Raw genomic sequence first — 22,492 nt, 5'->3', positions numbered from 1 at the left:
CGATTTTACAGGAACAATACAAGTAATGGTTTGGACGCCTATGCCTCCTTGCTTTATACCAAAGGGCACTAGAATTGCTCACCTGATTTGTTTTCAAGCAATTGTATCCCATGCAGCAAATCGCATACGGGGAGAAGGAGGCTTTGGCTCGACTGACCAACCTGTGATTCTATGGATGCAGAAACTGCAAACATCACGACCGACATTAACCTGCAAGGTACGACACTCACAGACCAATAGAGAACAATATTTTACCGGTATTATAGACAGCAGCGCTGATGTCACAGTCTTTTCTTTAACAGGGTGCCCGGCAGATTGGCCATTGACCGAACCACCTACTGCTCTGACGGGGGTGGGGGGAGTGACTAGCCCACGACAAAGTTTACACTCCGTAATTATGTATGGACCCAAGGGTCGTGTGGCAACTGTTAAACCGTATGTTCTGTCACTTCCCACCGTCTTATGGGGTAGAGACTGCACAGCACAATGGGGTCTGACTTTGAGCACCCATTTTTAACAGGGGTCACTGAGGTGCAGACCACCCTGCCTCTAACCTGAACTACAGCTGAGCCAATCTGAGTGGAACAGTGGCCCCTCAGCACCGAGAAACTGCACCACCTTAAAGCTTTAGTGCAAGAACAATTACAAGCCGGACACATCGTACCAACTACCAACCCGGGGAACACACCAGTGTTTGTAATACAGAAGAAAAGCAGAAAATGGAATTTATTACAGGACTTGAGAAAAATAAATGCGATTATTGAGCCTATGGGAGCATTGCAACCAGGAATTCCCTCACTGACAATGTTACCACAAAACTGGGACATAACCGTTATAGATTTGAAAGACAGTTTTTTTTACCATTCTGTTATATCCAAAGGATGCAATCCGTTTTGCTTTTTCTATTCCTTCGATTAATAGGGCAGGACCAAGCCAACGGTATCACTGGACTGTATTGCCTCAAGGCATGTGTAACAGTCCAACAATTTGTCAGTGGTTTGTAGCAAAAGCTTTATCACCAATTCATTAATTATATCCTCAAGCCCTGATTTATCATTACATGGATGATACTTTAGTTGCAGCCTTGACACCAGAACAGACGGCTAAGGCTGTAGCAGCTGTAACAGCAGCAGTTGCTCAAGTAGGTCTTTGTGTTGCACCAGAAAAAATCCAAAAAACTTCTCCATGGAAATATTTGGGGTGGAAAATTCAAGAACAAACTATTCAACCATAGCAACTTAAACTTTTATATTCTGTAAAGACATTGAATGATGTGCAAAAATTGTTAGGAGCCATAAATTGGGTACACCCCTTGATAGGCATCACTACAGAAGAATTACATCCTTTGTTTATGTTGTTAAAAGGGGATTCAGATTTAACCTCTCTCAGGCAATTAGACAAAGATTCCTTGGTTGCATTAGACAATGTCGCTAAAAAGCTTAGCCAGAAACAAATATCTCACAAATGTTTAAATACTCCAATTGAATTATATATTATTTCAGCCAAATTCCAACCATTTGGAGTTTTAGCCCAATGGGTAGAAGATGTGTCTGATAAATTTAGACCTTTAGAATGGATATTTTTACCACATCAGTTTTCTAAAACAATAACAACTCAGCATGAAATGTTAGCTATGTTAATTCAAAAGGGTCGCAATCGTTTATTGGAATTGGATGGGATAGATCCCTCAACCATCTATGTTCCCATGACTCAACAACAAGTAGACTGGCTTTTGCAACATTCTTTTTCTATGCAAATTGCATTAGCAGATTTGAAAGGACAAATTAGCATTCATTATCCTCCAAGCCCCATTTGAGTTTGTTTGAGTGCATAAGCTTAATTCCTGCCACAAAATTAAGTCATATCCCTCTTAAGGAGGCATTGACAATTTTTACAGATGGATCAGGGAAAACTGGGAAATCAGTGATTGTTTGGAGGACCAAACAAGGCATGTGGAAATCCGACATTTGTCAAGTGTCAGGATCACCTCAAATTGTGGAATTGGCTACTGTAGGACAGGATTTGGCTGGCTTCAAGAAAACCCCCAGCACGGACCAGTTGATAAGGGAGGACGTGCTGGAATTAGTCGGCCGCAGGCCTTGGGAGGAGTGAGATAAGAATTTTGTTTAGAAGGAACAAAGAGTACTGGCTACGTGCGGATGAGCATGGGTGTCTGTGGTTGCGAAACAGTTACCTTGATAAGAGGAACTATTGTTGTTGCTGAAGGAAGTAAATGTTTGAAAAAGTCTTCTTTGCATTAACCAATCTGTGATTGCCTAGTTTAAGAACCAATCAGTTTGAAACACGCTTCTTGTAACTAGTATAAATATATGTTAGGAACACAATAAAATTGACATCTTGCTTGCATCAAGCTGCGTCCCGTCTCTCAATCACGGCAGACTACAGCTGTTAGATGCTTTAAGCTGTTTTCACAGCCCATAAACATTGTTACCGATTCAGACTATGTTGTTGGCATTGTTTCACACTTGGAGAATGCCTATTTAAAGTATGTAGACAGTGGACAGCTATAGGCTTTTTTAAAGGAATTGAAATATCTGTTAGACAATCAACATGAACCTTACTTTATAATGCATGTACGTTCTCATACAAATTTACCAGGATATTTGGCTGAAGGCAATCGCTGAGCTGATGCTCTGGCAGCCCCTGTAATCATTCCAGATACATTACAACAAGCACGCATGTCACATGATTTTATCACCAAGGTAGTACAGCCCTTAGGAAAATGTTTCAGTTGACTCATGAGCAAGCTCGACAAATTGTACAGATGTGCCCTGATTGTCAGTTAATCCCAAACACTACTTGTGACGGTGTGAATCCTCGTGGATTAGGTCCACTTGAAATACGGCAAACTGATGTAACACACAACCCTGAGTTTGGATGTCTAAAATATGTACATGTATCAACTGACACCTTTTCTACCTGCATTGTTGCCTCCGCACATACGGGAGAATGAGCAAAAGATGTAAAAAAACATTTATTATATGCAATTGCTATTTTGGGGGTGCCAAAACCAGTAAAAACAGACCATGGCCCAGGATATGTTTCCAATATAACAAAATCCTTTTTTCAACAATGGGGAATCACACATGTCATGGGCATTCCTCACTCATTGACAGGGCAAGCCATAGCTGAACGAGCTCATGGCGTATTAAAAAATATGTTGTTAAAACAAAAAAAGGGGGAGCGTGGGATACGCCCCTCAAGAGAGACTATTAAAAGCTAAGTACATTCTAAATTTTTTAAGTCGTTGCCAAGACAATATTCCCCCGATAGAGTGACATTTTATCACGAAATCAAATGATAACATTAGTAAAGCTAAAGTAATGATACGTAACTTAGAATCGAGACAATGGGAAGGTCCATGGCCATTAATAACGTGGGGGCGAGGGTATGCTCGTGTCTTTACAGATCATGGACTGCAATGGATGCCAGCAAGATGTGTGCGACCTGCATTGCAATAATTGTGGGAATTTCGTGTTGAGCAACCACCATTCCATGGATCCCTGCACAGTCCCAAGAAAACATCTGTGTAACCCTAGCCAGTGCAGCACAGCAAGATTTATTGTGTTTGTCGGTAGCAACTTCGACCAATCCATTTAGCACCTGTTTAGCAGGTTTGCCGATAGATGATGTTCTTTATTAAGTGTGATAAAAGTAGATTTTAGTAAATATTTTAGTTATGTAAGCGAAAATGTAACTCTTTTATAAAATGTTAATTCCTTACTTAGTGTGTGTAGAAATGATTTTATATGATGTAATTACATATCTGCAGATATATCCAAATCCAACAACATCTCCCTGCAGTCACCAAGAGAACTGTATTTTATTTGAGGAGATAGAGCATGGGCAGGCATTCCTTCCTATATTTCAGGAGGCCCATGTACATTAGGCAAATTCACATTATTAACTCCGAATTTTTCTATGAATTTAAACCACACTTTAGCTCACCGTCATCAAAGAAATGCCACATTGGCAGCTTTATCTAGTGTTTTGACATATTAATCAGACCATTCAGAATTTATACATTAAAGTATTAACACCTTAGAAGATTTAACAGAAAAACTGCAAATATAGAATGAATGAAATACATTTGCAGGACTTTTTGTTGGAATTGGACCTTGGATTATAAAATTAATCATAATAGGTTTTATGATTTTACTTGGGTTTTTTTTCTAGCATATTGATTTGTGTGACTTGCTTAATCAAATTAGTGCAAAGCTTGATTGATAGAGTGCTAACACAAATATTAGTAGTTCATGAAAACAAAAAAGGGGGAGATGTCAGAAGAGATGGTGAGCAAAAAATGACTATGAGTGTTGCTGGGCCTCTGGAGATAGAGTGCAGAGAGCTTTGATAACCAGCAAGCCTCTGGCCTGAGAAGACTCAACATCAGTGACAAAAACAAGAAGGCATGAAAACAATAACAGTGGTCACGAGGAGCTTGGAAGGAGAAGAACATGCTGTGGAAATTTTTATGAAGGACTTGCAGGACCGTTGTTGACATTTTCACTAAGATATAAATATGAATTTGTAACAATAAACTTGGTCTTAGCTTGAAATGAAAGCTGAGTCCATGCCTGTTAATACGCCACAGGACAAGGGGCAAAAGCACCAGTACACCTGGAATCCTCAGGGATGGAAGCATAGTCTTACTCTTTGGCATGGACTAATTCAAACTGCACTGGAACAGAGTGATGTTCCTGAATATCTGCAATATATCAATAATTTCATTGCAGGGTCAACAAAGAAGAAGTGCTTGAGAAGTGAAAAAGAATAATCCAGATCCTTCTGAAATCTGTTTTTGTCATATAAGAAAGCAAGGTTAAAGGTCCTGCACAAGAGATGCACTTCTTGGGAATAAAACAGCAAGATGGGCATCATCACATCCCTATGGATGTGATTGATAGGATAAAAGCCATATCACTACCAGCTAATAAAAAAGAAACTCAAGTTTTCCTAAGCCTCATGGGTTTCTGCAGAATGTATATTCCAGGTTACAGTCAGCTTGTGAGCCCTCTCTATTGAGCAACCCAAAAGAGTAAATATTTCGACTGGGGCCCCAAGCAGCAACAGATCAAACAGATCAAAAAGAAGGTGTCTTGTGCAGTAGCCCTTGGGATAGTCTGGACACGACCAGATGACTCCCATGGGGTCACAAGTCCTTCCAGGGAGCATGGCCTCACCTGGAGTCTCTGGCAGAAAGCACCCAGAGAGACTCGATGTCAACCTCTAGTATGTTGGAGCTGGGGGTATCAAGGATCCAAGGCCCACTACACTGTGATTGAAAATGAGATACTAGCAGCATATGAACTGGTTTAGGACACCTCATTAGTAGTCAGTACAGAAGTACAGATCCTCTTGGCACCATGACTGCCTATGCTACACTGGATGTACAAAGGAAGAGTCCCCTCTATACATCACACAACTTTAACTACATGGAGTAAGCAGGTGGCATTGATCATGCAGTGGGCTCGAATGGGTAACCATGACCACCCAGGAACTGTGGATGAGATCATGAACTGGCCAGAAGGTAGAGATTTCAAAGCATTGCCTGAGAAGGCGACTTGCACCCAAGAGGGCTCACCACGTAATATTAGGTTGGTACAAAAATACTTGCCATTTTTGTCATTGTAAACTGTGATGCTTATGTTGGATTGAATTTTATGTAGCTGTGTTCATGTAGTACACCATTTTAAAGTGCAAAATTCACTCTACTTATTTATGCTAATGGTTTCATTTTCACTGTTTATTCTGTTTTACTTTACACTGTCAAATTAAAGATGGGGAAAAAAGCAAATTTGAGTAGTTTTGTTGTAGGAGTTCAAAAGGGCATGTAAAGCAGCAGAAACTGCCAGCAATATCAACCAAGCATTTGGCCAGGGGACCGTCAATGAACCTACAGTTCAACATTGGTTCCAAAAAATTTGTAACGGAAATGAGAGCATTGAAGCTGAGGAGGGTCATGGATGTCCTTCTGAGATATACAACAACCAGTTGAGGGCCAGTATTGAAGGGGACCCATGCAAAACAACTCGAGATGTTGCAGAAGAACTCAATGTTGACCATTCAGCGGTTGTTCGATATTTGCACCAAATGGGAAAACTAAAAAAGCTTGGCAAATGGATGCCACATGAGCTGAACAAACATCAAAAAAATCACCAGGATGAAGTCTGCTCTGCTCTGCTTTTGTGAAACAAAAACGATCTATCTCTTGATTGCACTGTGACATGCAACAGAAAATTGATTCTATACGACAACCGATGGCGTTCCACGCAGTGGCTGGACTGAGGGGTAGCACCAAGACACTTTCCCCAAATCGAAGCTGCATCAAAAGTTTATGGTCACTGTTTGGTGGTTGACAAGTGGAATCATCCACTACAACTTCTTGGATCCTGGCAAAACCATCACAGCAGAGAAGTATTGCCAGGACAGCAAGGAAACGCACCCAGAACTGCGATGTTTACATCCAACACTGGTCAATCAAAACCGACCAATTTGTCTCCATGACAGCGCCTGATCACATCTCGCAAGTGACTGCAGAAGCTGCACAAACTGGGCTATGAACCTCTTCCTCTCCCAGCTTACTCCCCAGATCCCTCTCCCACTGATTAGTACATTTTCAAGCATCTCAACGACTTCCTGCAAGAGAAGGCTTTCCACAAACCAAGCAGCAGCTCAAAATGCCTTTGAAGAATTCATCAGTTCCAGGACTCCAGAATTCTATGCTACCAGAATAAAAAGACTTGTTTCTTGATGGCAAAAAGTGCGTAGACTCAAATGGTTCTTATTTAGATTAATAAATTTTATTCTAAACTGAGATATACTGCTCTAAAGCTGATGGTTAAAAACAGTAATTATTTTTGCACCAACCATTACATTACCAGAAAATGAAAGTTCTGTTTACTGACAAGTCCATCCAGGCTACTGCACTGAGACAAGACATCGTTGCCTGGGTAGAAAATATTGCTCTAAAGGTATGTCATGGAGATACTCAAATATTGAAACAGCCACGCCACCCAAGAACATCAAAAGAATGCACAGGCAGACCAGACTGCCAGCCACTCCAGTGGCTCAGGTGGATATGGACTGGGAATGTAAGGGTGAGCTATCAATAGCTCAGTGGGTCCATGAAACATTAGAACATTTAAGGACAGATGCAACATACAGAAGGGCTCATGACTGAGGGGTGGACCCTGACCACTGCCACTATCAAACAGGTTATCCATGAATGTGAAACATGCTCCATAATTAAGTCAAGAAGGTAAAGCCTCTTTGGCAAAGAGGATGATGGCTCAGATATCAGTACAGGGGGGCTTGGCAGATTGATTATATCGCCAAGGTAGGTGCTAAGTGCTTACCATGGCAGGAGTGACTAGTGGGTGGCTGGAAACATACCCTGTGACAAATACCACTGCCAGAAACACCATCTGGGTTCTAGAAAATCAAGTTCTATGGCAACACAGCACCCAAGAAATAATCAAGTCAAACAATGTGACTTATTTATGAAAGAAATTCATAGACACCAGGGCCAAGATGTAGGACAGGACATGTTGGAACTTGTTAGTCGGAGACCCTGGGAGGAGTGAGATAAGGTTTTGTTTAGAGAAGAATGGAGACTGCTGGCTCCGTGCAGATGAGCACGGGTGTCTGTGGTTGCGAGGCAGTGGCCTTGATGAGAGGAGCTGCTGCCGTTGCTGAAAGCAAGTAGATAAGAGAAACTGTTGCTGTTGCTAAAAGCAAGTAGATGCTTAAAAAAGGCTCATTTGTATTAACCAATCCGTGATTGCCTAGTTTAGGGTAAAAACCAATCGGTTTGAAACACGCCTCTTGTAACCACTATAAAAATGTGTTTTAAATGCAATAAATCTGACATTTGCTTGTATCAGGCTGCGTCCTGTCTCTCAATCGCGGCAAATTGGTGTCCCCGACGTGATACGGATGAGATTACCAAAGGATTGGAGAACCACGAGGCTCAGTGGCAGGCTGCGAGTCCCACAGAACGTTGAATGAGCTGCTGAAAGGAAACAGAAACCGGCCGGTGAAAATCCCTCTGAAGCATAGAGGTGAGCTGTGGGAAACTATAAGATGGGGAATCAGGTGTGTTCCCCTGAAAGAGACGTATATGAACTTAGGAAAGCCCTCCTTCAAAAGCATGGGAAGAATATTTCTGTGCGTGATCTTAAAGTAATACTTAAATGGGTACAGGCGAAAATACCCACCGTAACTGCGTCCACTATCTTTACGCGGGAACTCTGGGATGATGTGGGGGTGAAACTGTGGGATGCTACGATAGAGGAAAAAAAAGGAGCAAAAAAGCTGAGGTCTCCCTGGCAGGAAGTTTTTGAAGCGTTAGAGGCGCATGTCGGGTTAAAAAAGCAGAGCGATAATTTCGAGCCGAGTGCAGGATCGTCAACAACTGTACTAACCCCTCACCCCCCTAAACTGGCTGCGCTTGCCTCTGCAACCCCTGACGGGAGGCCTGACTATCCCTTTGATCCGGGTCCGATAGACAATGACAAGGAGCTCGATCGCCCCCCTCACTGTCCCTCAGGCCAACGGGTGCAAGCCAGGAAGGAGGCACAGCAGCAGGGAGAAGTTGAAATATTGCAAGCTTTGATCCGTGCATGGCACGGCAGTCCGCGCTGGGAACTAATTAGTGATGAAGCGATGAAGGAGATTCCAAAAAACTGTAAAAAGAGAACCAAGCCGTGGTGTAAATCAAAATGGGATAAGAATGGGACAGTATTGTCAGAAAACCAGGAGCAAAGCATGGTTCAGAGGCACGTACCAACACAGACGCCTCCGCAGCAAGCAGCAGCTCTCACCTCAGAGCAAGAACCAGAGGCAGCACCAAGATAGACGTGATCACCACCATCGCAGTAGTGCTGCAATTGTCTGCACTTCACACAATACCACGGAATGTAAAAGGACCATTGGAGGGTGGCTTTACTAAGTTGTAATTAGAATGATTATCAATAATTTGGTTGGGAATAGGTATATGGGCATACGGGGAGACAGAGGCTGTCTCGAAAAAAAAAAAAAAAAAGAAAAAAACATCTACCATAAGTGAAATATTTGTTAGACAATCGATATAAGCCTTATTAGATAATGCATAGATAAGTATTTTAAGTGTTGTATGTTCCCGGTACCGTGTGTAATTTAAACATCCGTAACATGGAAAAATTGTGGATCCAATAGTAATAACCAACAAAAATGAATGTATGAATGTATTCGGCTAGCTGAGAAATGAGTGGTTGTGTGTGTGTGTGTGTTTGAAGCGCTTCAAACGTTTGTAAGACTTAAAAATTGGTTTTGATTAACCTTGAAAATACATTTCTGGGACCTTTCAATCTCAAATGTCCACTAAGCCGGCAAACAGGTAGATTTACCTGGGGATATTTGGAATGAAAGGCTACAGAAGAAAAAGTTTTAAAATACCTAGCAAAACATGCAATTGTATGTGTGTGAGTGCATTCCCCCCCCCCCCCCCCTTTTCTTTCTAAGTTTTTTCTTTCTTTCAGCTTTGCAGCAGTCCAAAGGAGTTAACGGTGTTACCTCTCTAGGAAAATGTTGTGAGAACACTCTGCATTCCAATGTTACTCGTCAGCAATTGCTGGGTCCTAGTGCAGACAACCTTTAGGGATAATTAAGGCAATAATAGAGGAAAATTCAAAAGCTTCATTACGAATTATTGAGTGGATATTTTGCCACACTAACCCCAAAAACCATACTCATGAAATTTGAAATGATTACAATGATAATCACCGAGGGAAGAAAAAGAAGTGTTTAGTTATTAGGCCAAGACTCGACAATCATTTATATCCCAATGACAAAAGAATGTGCTAAGTGGTGCATGGTAAATATTTTGAATTTATAAGTAGATCTAATAGATTATCCAGGACGTATTGATATCCATTTACCAAGTCATGTCATTATTGAACGTACCCCTCAAGTAATAAAAACATTGTTAGCAAAACAGAAAAAGGGGGGAATCAGGAGAGACACCAAGGAGCAATGGAGCAATATGTAATGAATTTTTTGCGATTAGCAGGAGATAATCAAATTGTGTCGAGGTTGAAGCATGTACAAACTATGTCATCAAAATTAGAGCAAATATAAGACAATGTGAAAGTGCCATTGAAAGACAGTTATTATGGGCAATGGACAGGTCTGTATAAGTTACTAACATGGGGACGAGGTTCTGCTTGTGTTTTAACAGATACAGGACCATTTTGGGCACCTGCGAGGTGGATCAAGCCCGCATTGCTGCGTGACAACTGTTGAGCCCCAGCCACGAAAGCAGTCGACAAGAATGAGGAGGACGTTAACATTATGGATGCTCTTAATCTTATGGGTGGTAGTTAAAGGATGTCCCTGGGTGATCGATTCTCAAAAGAATGGGTGGATAAGATTCTTGTTGTCCAACAGGAACGGGGAGATGTAGGACAGGATGTGTTGGAACTTGTTAGTCGGAGACCCTGGGAGGAGTGAGATAAGGTTTTGTTTAGAGAAGAATGGAGACTGCTGGCTCCGTGCAGATGAGCACGGGTGTCTGTGGTTGCGAGGCAGTGGCCTTGATGAGAGGAGCTGCTGCCGTTGCTGAAAGCAAGTAGATAAGAGAAACTGTTGCTGTTGCTAAAAGCAAGTAGATGCTTAAAAAAGGCTCATTTGTATTAACCAATCCGTGATTGCCTAGTTTAGGGTAAAAACCAATCGGTTTGAAACACGCCTCTTGTAACCACTATAAAAATGTGTTTTAAACGCAATAAATCTGACATTTGCTTGTATCAGGCTGCGTCCCGTCTCTCAATCGCGGCACAAAGAAGCATGGCATTGACTAGCTATATCACTTCCCCTGTTCACCCACAAGCCTCTAGAAAGACTGAATGATACAATGGACTGCTGAAGACTATAATGAGAGCGATGGGTGCTGGGATAGTCAAGCATTGGGATGCAAATTTAAAACAGAACAGAACAAAAAAGAATAGGACAGGACTAGACTATGTCAGTTGGAAGAGACCTACAATGACCATCATCCAGTCCAACTGTCAGACAATTTCAAGTCTGTTGAAGCATGTTATTAAGGGCATTGTCAAAATGCCTCTTAAATACTGACAGCGTGGGGCATTAACCACCTCTCTAGGAAGCCTGTTCCAGGGTTTGACCACCTTCTCGGTAAAGAAATGCTTCCTAGTTTCCTGTCTGATCCATTCCTGGCCCAGCTTTGAATCATTCCCATGTGCCCTATCACTGGATACCAAGGAAAACAGATCAGCACCTCCCTCTCCACTTCCCCTCCTCAGGAAGCTGCAGAGAGCAATGAGGTTGCCTCCCAGCCTCCTTTTCTACAAACTAGACAAACCTAGAGTCCTCAGCTGCTCCTCACAGGACATGCCTTCCAGCCCTTTCACCAGCGTTGCTGTCCTCCTCTGGACGCATGCAAGGGCTTTCACATTCCTTTTAAATTGTGGGGCCCAAAACTGCACACAACACTCAAGGTGAGGCTGCATCAATGCTGAATCCTGCCCATGGCAGGGGGGTTGAAACTAGATGATCTTTAAGGTCCCTTGTGGGAGTGGGAGTCGGACCCCGAGTAACGATGAAATCTCAATGTGAGTATAGTCGTTCTTGTTTATTCATAAACACAACACTCCTTATATACTTTTCTAGCAGAGCACGCGCTAATAAACAACTTACAATTGGTCCTACTATGCTGTCCACGCGCCTTAAAAGTTACAAGATTGGTTCAAGAGGGTTGAGCACGCGAAGGGGGCTGATACAATACTCCGGACGTTTCAGGGACTTTATTGGTTCAAGAGGGTTGAGCACGCGAAGGGGGATATAAATGATTGTCGAGCCTTGGCCTAATAACTGAACACTTCTTTTTTCTTCCCTCGGTGATTATCATTGTAATAATTTCAAATCTAGTGACTATGCTTTTTGGGGGGTTAGTGTGGCAAAATATCCACTCGATAATTTGTAATGAATCACTTAAATTTTTCACTTTCCTCTATCATCGCCTCAATTATCCCTAAAGGTTGTCTGCACTAGGACCCAGCAGCCGCTGACTAGTTCCAGTGAGACTGGAATGCGCAGTGTTCTCACAAATTGGCATTCCCCTAGAGAGATAACACAGTTAACTCCTCTGGACTTCGTCAAGGCTGAAAGAAAAAAAAAACTTAGAAAGGAAAGAGAAGGGTGGGAGGGCGGGGGGTGGGGGGGCACTCACACACATACAGCTGCATGTTTTGCTAGGCATTTTATAACTTTTTTCTTTTACTAGGTATTTTAAAACTTTTCCTTCTGAAGCCTTTCATTCCAAAGATCCCCAGGTAAATCTACCTGTTTGCCGGCTTAGTGGACATTTGAGATTGAAAGGTCCCAGAGATATATTTTCAAGGTTAATCAAAACCAACTTCTGAGTCTTACAAATGTTTGAAGCGCTTCAAACACACACACACGACCACTCATTTCTCAGCTAGCCGAATACATTCATAAGATGTTCGTTATCACTATTGGATCCACAATTTTTCCATGCTACAGATATTTAAACTACACACGGTACCGGGAACATACAACACTTAAAATACGTAGATGCATTGTCTAGAAAAGTCACATGAATAATGCCATTTTCCAGATTTCTTTTTTATTACAAATACAGGTGTGTTCCAAGGACTATTAAATGGGACTGTATGCCCGTGATCTATTTTGTCTTCCACTAAATTTTTCAATGTACCCAATTTTTCACTCGTTCATAATTCCAATGCCTATTCCCATTGCATTTAGCACATCTCTCCCCCACAAGATTAGCGGAATGTGCACAACTAAGGGTTACACTACACTTCAAGATAAGAGGCCGAGTTTGTAGGGACTAAGCCAAATGTATTTCAGGGATTCTTATGGACTCAAATCCTTGTGAGCCATGCTCTACAGAGTCAGCTTGGAACACAGCTGCCTTGGTACGTGCCTCTAAACCATGTTTTACTCCTGGTTTTCTGACAATACTGTCCCGTTCTTATCCCATTTTGATTTACACCAACTGGTAAAATGTTTGCCCTTTCCACACCAAGGGCAGATTTTAGGCCCTCTCTCCTGGTGTTGCGTGTGGCAGTCTCTTTTAAAATGTCTCTCCTTGCCGCATCTCTAACAAAACATATTTCTGTCCCAGATTAGAGTCAGGGCAGCAGCTACCAGCTGTGCTTGATAGGTAAATGATCCCAGCTGTTGTTGTAGGTAATTGAGCCATTTCTTATCATATCTGTTAACAGGCCCTTCTGTAATGCTGAAACTGCTTGGTTTTCGTGGCGGCAGTGGTGATGGAGAGCGGCACCCCCCCTCAGCCCAGGGCAGAGGCCCCCCCGCGGCGAGCCGCTCCGCGGGAGCTGGAGGGGTGGGGGGGTGGGGGTACTGCCCTCGGCCGGGCGGCTTGGTTCTCTTTTTACAGTTTTTGGAATCTCCTTTATTGCTTCGTCACTAATTAGTTCCCAGCGCAGACCGCCGTGCCGCGCACGGATCAAAGCTTGCAATATTTCAACTTCTCCCTGCTCCTGTGCCTCCCCCCTGGCTTGCACCCATTGGTCTGAGGGACGATGCGGGGAGGGAGGGGGTGGATCAGGCTCCTCGTCGGTGTCTACCGGACCCGGATCAAAGGGATTGTCAGCCCTCCCGTCGGAGGGTGCACAGGCAAGCACAGCCAGTTTAGGGGCGTGGGGAGTTAGTGCAGTTGTTGACGATCCTGCACTCGGCTCGGAATGATTGCTCTGCTTTTTAGAGCCGACATTTTTACAGACAGTTCCTTTCATGCCCTTCATCTCTTTTAATGTCTCTAAAACGAGACGCCAGTCTCCACGGATGGCTTTAACCTCTTTTTCTTCCTTTTTTGATCCCGAAATAGTTTTTTGCCATAACGTCTCTCCGCAGTTTCGCCAGTCTGAGACTGAAAATACTATATGCAGGTCTTCAAAATGACCCCATCTTTGACCTAACTGTATCAACCTTATTACCTGCTTTGCAGGTATATCATGCCCTCTCTTAGAGAGGATTCCTGCAAGCAATGTGGCCGCAGCTTCTGTTTCCATAGCTGTGCCTAAGGGGTGAGGAGCGACCTCACACCAGCATCTACCCTGCTTTTGCCCAGGCAGTGCTTCCCTTAGCCGAAGTTTCCCACTCGCCCCTCCTCTCGCTGCTTACCGCAGTCTCGGAGAAATTAAAAAAGCCGTAAACCATCCTCTGCTACCAGATGTGGGAGTGGGAGTCGGACCCCGAGTAATGATGAAATCTCAATGTGAGTATAGTCATTCTCGTTTATTCATAAACACAACACTCCTTATATACTTTTCTAGCAGAGCACAAGCTAATAAACAACTTACAATTGGTCCTACTATACTGTCCACGCACCTTAAAAGTTACAAGATTGGTTCAAGAGGGTTGAGCACGCGAAGGGGGCTGATACAATACTCCGGACGTTTCAGGGACTTTCCGGGGCTGAGTTCCGGGCTTTTGTTATGCGCTTCTTCCGGTCAACATACCGAGGTCAGCTTAAAGGGGAACGGCAGGTTTAATCCTGAATGTTGAACCCTGGATTGTTCATTGCTATCAAATCATGTCCTCGGTCGTCGAGCCACCCTTCCACAGTCCCTTCCAATCCAAACTATTCTATGATTCCATGATTCCATGATTCCATGATTCTGATTCTATGAATACAGTGGGTTAATCTCCTATTTTGACTGGCTGGTTATGCTGTGTTTGATGCACCCCAAGATGTGGTTTGCCCTCTTGGCTGCCAGGGCACTGATGACTCCTATTGAGCTGCACCCCAAGATCCCTTTCCGCAGGGCTTCTCTCCAGCTACTCCTCTCCCAGTCTGTACTTGTGTCCAGTGTTACTCCATCCCAGGTGTAGAATTGGGCATTTGATCTTGTTACATTTCATGTCACTGATGATTGCCCAATGCTCCAAATTGTCCAGATCACTCTGCAAGGCCCTCAAGAGAGTGAACAGCACCTCCCAGATTGGTATCATCAGCAAACTTGCTAAGGGTGCATGTGTCACTAATAATTCATTTTCAGTCATTCCTGGCTGACTGGGGAAGTTCCACTTCACTGGAGGCTGGTTGATGTTGTGCCCATCTACAAGGGTCGCAGGGAGGATCCAGGGAACTACAGGCCTGTCAGTCTGACCTCAGTGCCAGGGAAAGTCATGGCACAGGTGATCTAGAGTGCTATCATGAAGCACATGCAAGAGAACCGGGTGATCAGGCCCAGTCAACATGGGTTCACAAAAGGCAGGTCTTGCCAGACTAACCTGATCGCCTTCTATGATGAAGTGACTCAACTACTGGATGAGGGAAAGGCTGTGGATGTGGTCTTCTTGGACTTCAGTCAAGCCTTTGACACAGTTTCTCACAGCATTCTGCTTAGGAAACTGTCAGCCTCTGGCCTGGACAGGCACACACTCTCCTGGGTGGAATACTGGTTGGAGGGCCGGCCCAGAGAGTGGTGGTAAATGGTGTGAAATGCAGCTGGAGGCCAGTTACAAGTGGGGTTCCCCAGGTCTCAGTGCTGGGTCGAGCCCTGTTCAATGTCTTTATCAATGACCTGGATGAAGGCATTGAGTACACCCTAAGCAAGTTTGCGGACGATACTAAGCTGGGTGGAAGTGTCGATCTGCTGGAGGGTAGGGAGGCTCTGCAAAGGGATCTGAACAGGCTGGACCGCTGGGCTGAGTCCAATGGCATGAGCTTTAACAAGGCCAAGTGCCGGGTCCTGCACTTGGGGCACAACAACCCTATGCAGTGCTACAGACTAGGAGAAGTCTGTCTAGAAAGCTGCCTGGAGGAGAAAGACCTGGGGGTGTTGGTTGACAGCCGACTGAACATGAGCCAGCAGTGTGCCCAGGTGGCCAAGAAGGCCAATGGTATCTTGGCTTGGATCAGAAATGGTGTGACCAGCAGATCCAGGGAGGTTATTCTCCCTTTGTACTCGGCAGTGGTGAGACTGCTCCTTGAATCCTGTGTTCATTTCTGGGCCCCTCGCCACAAGAAGGATGTTGAGGCTCTGGAATGAGTCCAGAGAAGAGCAACAAAGCTGGTGAGGGGGCTGGAGAACAGGTCTTATGAGGAGTGGCTGAGAGAGCTGGGATTGTTTAGCCTGGAGAAGAGGAGGCTGAGGGGAGACCTCATTGCTCTCTACAACTACCTGAAAGGAGGTTGTAGAGAGGAGGGTGCTGGCCTCTTCTCCCAAGTGACAGGGTACAGGACAAGAGGGAATGGCCTCAAGCTCTGCCAGGGGAGGTTCAGGATTGACATCAGGAAAAAAAATTTTCACAGAAAGGGTCATTTGGCACTGGAACAGGCTGCCCAGGGAGGTGGTTGAGTCACCTTCCCTGGAGGTGTTTAAGGCACGGGTGGATGAGGTACTGAGGGGCGTGGTTTAGTGATTGCTAAGAATTGTTGGACTCGATGATCCAGTGGGTCCTTTCCAACCTTGTGATTCTATGATTCTATGATCTTTAAAATGCCCTTTCCATGTGTATTATTGCATTAGTTATGGAAAGAAATAAGGCAGAAAAGGAGATAGAAGTTAAAATATCAACAGACCAGAGAATCCTTATGAGATGTTTCTCAACCTTTTCCTAAAGGTTTTAAAATTCTCTCTTGACCAAAGAGAATCCTGAAAGGATCTCGAATTTTTTCACCCACAGACTCTGATTCCTGAGATCATTCCTAAACCATCTTTCAAATTCAAGATAAGGCAAAGCAAGGTTTGAATGCTTTTCAAATACATCTGAAACAAACAAGAGAAAGTAACAGTGTCTCTCTTCAGGTCCAAGAGCAGACAGTCATGAGGAATATAGCTGGTTTGGATTTTTTGATAGAATAGGGATTTTTAAAAAAGATCAAATTAATCTAAACAATCCTTTTCCCCCTACACCCCAAATGAAGAGAAACATACTGGGTTTGGTGAAGTTTTTTTTGGATACATTCCTCAGGTCCGGGAAATTTAATTAATTTAATAAATTAATTAAATTTAATTTAATTATATACATAAAAGTCAAAAGAAAAAAAGACAACTATATGGGCACAGAGAAGGAAAAAACTACTTCTTCTCTGTCCATTTTTCAAACTATGAGGATCATCATCACCTCTCCTACTCTTCACTCCCTTATTGTAGACTGCAATGACAGGTAGAAAGAGTTGCTGACTATTGTTATAATATTATCTTAAGAAAAACAGTATAAGTGACAGATCTAGCTCAAATTTTCTGACACATAATTAAGCAAGCAACCAATTATTTTCAGAGTTTTTAATGTCAAATGTAGTTTCAAGTAGGTAGTGTAAAGGACTAATTTCACTTAAATTCAGAAAGCAGAGTAATTTTCATCTTGCAGTGCAATGCAAAGATTAAATATAACTAAAAAATATGTAGTTCTTTCAAGTGTTGTCATCACTAATGAAAGTAATTCAGAACACAAGAAAAATTTTCTTCCTATGATAAATATATAGCTCAATCTAGATGCTAGAGGAAAAGAAAGTTCAATTAAAAGTATATTTAAATTGCTACATTCATCAAATAGGCACATTTCATATAATTATCAAGAAACAATAAATCTACCACATGAAGATGGTGGCATACAAGCCATGGATGGGCATACAAATATTGTTTAATATTTAGAGTATGCCTACACTATACAGTTGTATATGCAGAGATAACAAAAATTTCTAAGCCATGTTAGCTTAGGTACCAAAAGTAGCCCAGTTTTCCCAGCTGTAGCACCGAGAAACAGTATTTGTCGGCTCAGGAAAAGCACTCCATTAATGCAGCTATACCTCTTGTGAAATTCTGCCTTGTTCAGTGCTATGTATCACACAAATACAATTCTAACTATAAATGGGTTTTGATTAGTAGGAAGTTAAATTCCATCTGGACTTAGTGTTTCTTCTTGTATAGGAGGCTTTGAAGGCCTGCACTTTGTCAATAAACATTAGGTAGATAAAACTGGGTGAAATTAGTAAATATAAATTTAGGCCTTGGGAGAGACTGGAGATTTGTGGTATTATTTTAAAATGAGCTTTTCTTTTGGGAATGTTCAGTAAACATATTTTTCTAAACTTACCTTAAAACACTGAAATTCTCCAATCTCTCTAATGTTTTCAAAAGCTGAGCAATGCCTACTTTCTCATAAACTATGTCAACAGTCTGGACTTCATGCTGGGAAGTACAGCAGTGACAAAATGGTAGGGCTCATCATGCCAGACCAGAAAAGAAGATATGAATATGGACAGGTGTGTCAAACTCTTATGAGATGTTTTAGTTTTCAAATTTCAAAAAACAGTTTTCATAATCAAGTAGACTTGATTAATAGTTTTCTCTTACAGAGTCTTGAAAGGAATTTCTGTAGGAATCTAAAAGCACATCAAATTTCTTGACCAGCTAGTAGTCCATTAAAACACTCATACATAATCAAAATCAAAAGGCAATAGCAGAAATGGTGATATACATACCTTCATATTAGATGCCTCAGTTTCCCGCTTTGTTAGGTGATTTGAAGTGTCCTCTAGCTCTTGTTGAAGGTTGGAGTTCTCCATCTTTAATGCCTCTACTTGCTTTAACAACTGGTCATATGAAGCTGCAGCCATCCTGAGCTACCCTCAGACCTAGGAAAATAAGAGAAGGTACTAGATATAAATATTTTTGGGAAAATATATCTAAACATAAAATTGCATCTCAATCTTTTGCATTTACGACTCAACTTACTAAACATTTCATATAAATTCATTTAAACCAAATTATTAATGACTAGAACTAACGCCAATTCAATGGCTTTTTTTACAGTAGTCTTCCATTTGATATGTGATTCAGCAAATGAAAAAAAGATTATAACAATTGTTTTATGTATTAGGGGAAGCCAGAATACGCAAAGGGAAATCATGCCATTATACAAAAGCATCCTTAATTTTAAGTACTTCAATTATAACAATAAGAAACTAAGGAGATAATAGATCATAATTAATTATTTTAGAATTGTCAACAAGCACTGTCAACCATATCTAAAAGATGCTGACTGCCCACATATTTTATGAAGTGAAATATAGCCACAGATGTTCATCATTCATTAGAATAACACACACTAATGAAAATGTGTAAAAGAAGAAAAGTAAATGCGGAGGAATTCTAAAAGAAAAAAATGTCTTTAACAATTTTAACTCTACATATATATAAACAAGAATATCTGCTATTGAAGATATCAACATTAACAAAAGCTTCACTACATTTGATATGGCAAATTTATTTCTTTTCCAAGAAACAAAATTTCATGTCCTCTGGGAGCAACGCCAAGAATATGGAAGATTAATTGGGACTAAGATAAAGCATGAAGCTGGTACCAAGCATATTAGAATAAACATTATTAAAAAGAGCAGGTGTTCCGAGCTCGACACACAGGATGACGCATCTTGAAAAAGCTGCCTGGGAATAAGTGGATTGGAGATGTAACTGAAAACAGTCACAAGAGTGTAGAATAGACAAAACCAAAAACATCCTGTTTGTCTGAAGGTTGGAAAACTGAGGAACTGTATAAAGATCTGCCTGAATGAGAGAAGCCAGGAGGAGGAGGAGTAGTGGCAGTAGTAGTACTTTCCTAAAGTAACTTCTGTATGCCATGCAGAGATCTGCAGGGTCTGTGTCTCCTTCATTGCCGCAGAATGGTGCCCGATGTGAACCTCTTCTGGGTGAATGTGCAATCCAGTGGGTGAGTTTATGTTTTTTTCCCAGGATTTTTATGGCCACAACTTTAGCAAGTTTGCAGATGACACTAAGCTGGGTGGAAGTGTCGATCTGCTGGAGGGTAGGGAGGCTCTGCAAATGAATCAAGGGATCTGAACAGGCTGGACTGCTGGTCTGCATCCAATGGCATGAGCTTTAACAAGGCCAAATGCTGGGTCCTGCACTTGGGGCACAACAACCCTATGCAGTGCTACAGACTAGGAGAAGTCTGTCTAGAAAGCTGTCTGGAGGAGAGGGACCTGGGGGTGTTGGTTGACAGCAGACTGAATATGAGCCAGCAGTGTGGCCAGGTGGCCAAGAAGGCCAATGGCATCTTGGCTTGGATCAGAAATGGAGTGATCAGCAGGTCCAGGGAGGTTATTCTCCCTCTGTACTCGGCACTGGTGAGACCGCTCCTTGAATCCTGTGTTCAGTTCTGGGCCCCTCGCCACAAGAAGGATGTTGAGGCTCTGGAACGAGTCCAGAGAAGAGCAACAAAGCTGGTGAAGGGGCTGGAGAGCAGGTCTTATGAGGAGCGGCTGAGAGAGCTGGGGTTGTTTAGCCTGGAGAAGAGGAGGCTGAGGGGAGACCTTATTGCTCTCTACAACTCCCTGAAAGGAGGTTGTGGAGAGGAGGGTGCTGGCCTCTTCTCCCAAGTGACAGGGGACAGGACAAGAGGGAATGGCCTCAAGCTCTGCCAGGGGAGGTTTAGGCTGGACATCAGGAAAAAATTCTTCACAGAAAGGGTCATTGGGCACTGGAACAGGCTGCCCAGGGAGGTGGTTGAGTCACCTTCCCTGGAGATGTTTAAGGCACGGGTGGACGAGGTGCTGCGGGGCATGGTTTAGTGTTTGATAGAAATGGTTGGACTCGATGATCCGGTGGGTCTCTTCCAACCTGGTTATTCTATGATTCTATGATTCTATGATTTAAGAAAGGGTATAGTAGCGCCTGTTGAACAGGAAAGCTATGGGATCATATTGCAATGGGACAAACACTTTCGCAAGAGCATAGGCTATATTTGAAAGTACTGCAACAAGTATTGTATGAAAAACATTTAACAGAATTATTACTACTGGTAAAAGAGCATTGCGACTGGTTCCCGGCAGATGGTTCTTTTGATAGTACTATTTGGGAGCTAGTAGGGGAATGCTTACATGTGGGGCCAGGTGGTGATTTGTTAACCGAAACCAATAAAGATATTATTGCCCTGGTAGGCAGGACACCATGGGATACAGAAGGTAGGAGACTGCAGGCCCCTGGTTGTTTCTAACAGCTGTAGATAATTGTGCTAAAACCAGACTTTGCAAGGTTGGAAAACAAGAAAGAATAACTGAGCTATTTGGGCAAGTGGAAAAGCACTGCCTCAACGAGGCAGGTGTATAAAAGGGATTGCTTGTGCTTAATCAAGTGATCTCATTTGTCACCTCAGAACAGAGTCTGTGCCTCAATTGCTACACTTACAGGCACATATATCATCAGATGCTCACCCCCGTGATTCTATTCTTGTGACATGGCAATTCTTATAGTCTGCATTAGTGCAGCTCAAACCATCAGAGGCTATTGTTAAAAAAGATAGAGATGAAACCAAAATATACATGATCAGTTTAAAAAAAAACCCAAATTACTCTGGCTGAGGACCCTTTTAGTCCTGGGCCAGTTAATTCACAGAATGACACAGACTTATACCCTTCTGCTTTGTCGAAAACCTCGGCTCCACTGCTGTTAACTCCTACACTGCCCACAGCTCCTACTAATCTCTTTATGGAGGTGTTGACAGAGGTAAAATAAGTAATGCAAAAGTGTAAAGAAGAAGCTATGAAACAGGGTGATTTTAGTTTTGCCTTCCCTGTTATACGTGATCCAAACCGACCTCCAGTTTATGAAACATTATTATCCTCAGCAAAATATGCCGTTTGGCAATTAGAATATAATGATTTAGTAACAGAGCAAGCGAAGGACAAGTTGACCAAGGGAATACCAATTCATCAGGATATGCTAACAGGTACAGGACAATATATACCTATACAAGCACAAATAGCCCTTGATAGGTGAGTTTCTGAACAAGTCTCTCGTATTGCTGTAGCTGCATGGAAATGAGTGGCTGACTCTCAACAACCTACAGGATCTTTTGCAACAGTAAGACAAGGTTCTTGGGAGCCCTATGTGACCTTTATAGACAGATTACAAGGGGCAATAACAAGGCAAGTAGATAACCCTGAAGCTGCTAAAACCTTGTTATTTCAATTAGCTTTTGAAAATGCAAACACTGTCAAACGGCACTAAAGCCACTGAAAGGAAAAGCAACTGACCTCGGAGAATGTATTAAGGTATGTCAAAATTTTGGAACCGAAACTCAAAGAGCATCAGCTCTCGCTGCTGCATTAGCTCAATTGCAAATTAATCAGGACACTATTCAATGTTTTAATTGTGGAACACAAGGACACATAAGCAGAGACTGTCCTTACAAGTGGCAGATGCCTAAATACAAAAAACCTAAACAGATATGTCCCCGATTGTGGGAAACCTCAGCTGGTCTGAGGAGTCAGAGTGTGTGAACTTAAACATTGGCCTTGACTAGATGCCCGTGTATCCTTGGAGAAGCTGGAAGGCACTAAGAAGAGTCGAGTAAACAAGATTAGGAAGCTGCAGGTGGAATCACCCAATTATGAAGTTACAACTGAGAAGGAGTCATTCAATTATGAACT

General features: G+C 42.6%; 1 pseudogene; it reads right to left on the bottom strand.

The window, feature by feature from the left end:
• The window catches only part of LOC138732927 (adenomatous polyposis coli protein-like), a 56,071-nt pseudogene extending 37,413 nt beyond the window's left edge, over nt 1-18,658 (bottom strand).
• Between the last annotated feature and the right edge of the window lie 3,834 nt (nt 18,659-22,492).

The sequence above is a fragment of the Phaenicophaeus curvirostris genome, chromosome W (assembly GCF_032191515.1).
Source record: "Phaenicophaeus curvirostris isolate KB17595 chromosome W, BPBGC_Pcur_1.0, whole genome shotgun sequence".
Taxonomy (NCBI): Eukaryota; Metazoa; Chordata; class Aves; order Cuculiformes; family Cuculidae; genus Phaenicophaeus; species Phaenicophaeus curvirostris.
This window is presented reverse-complemented; position numbering and strand designations above follow the sequence as displayed.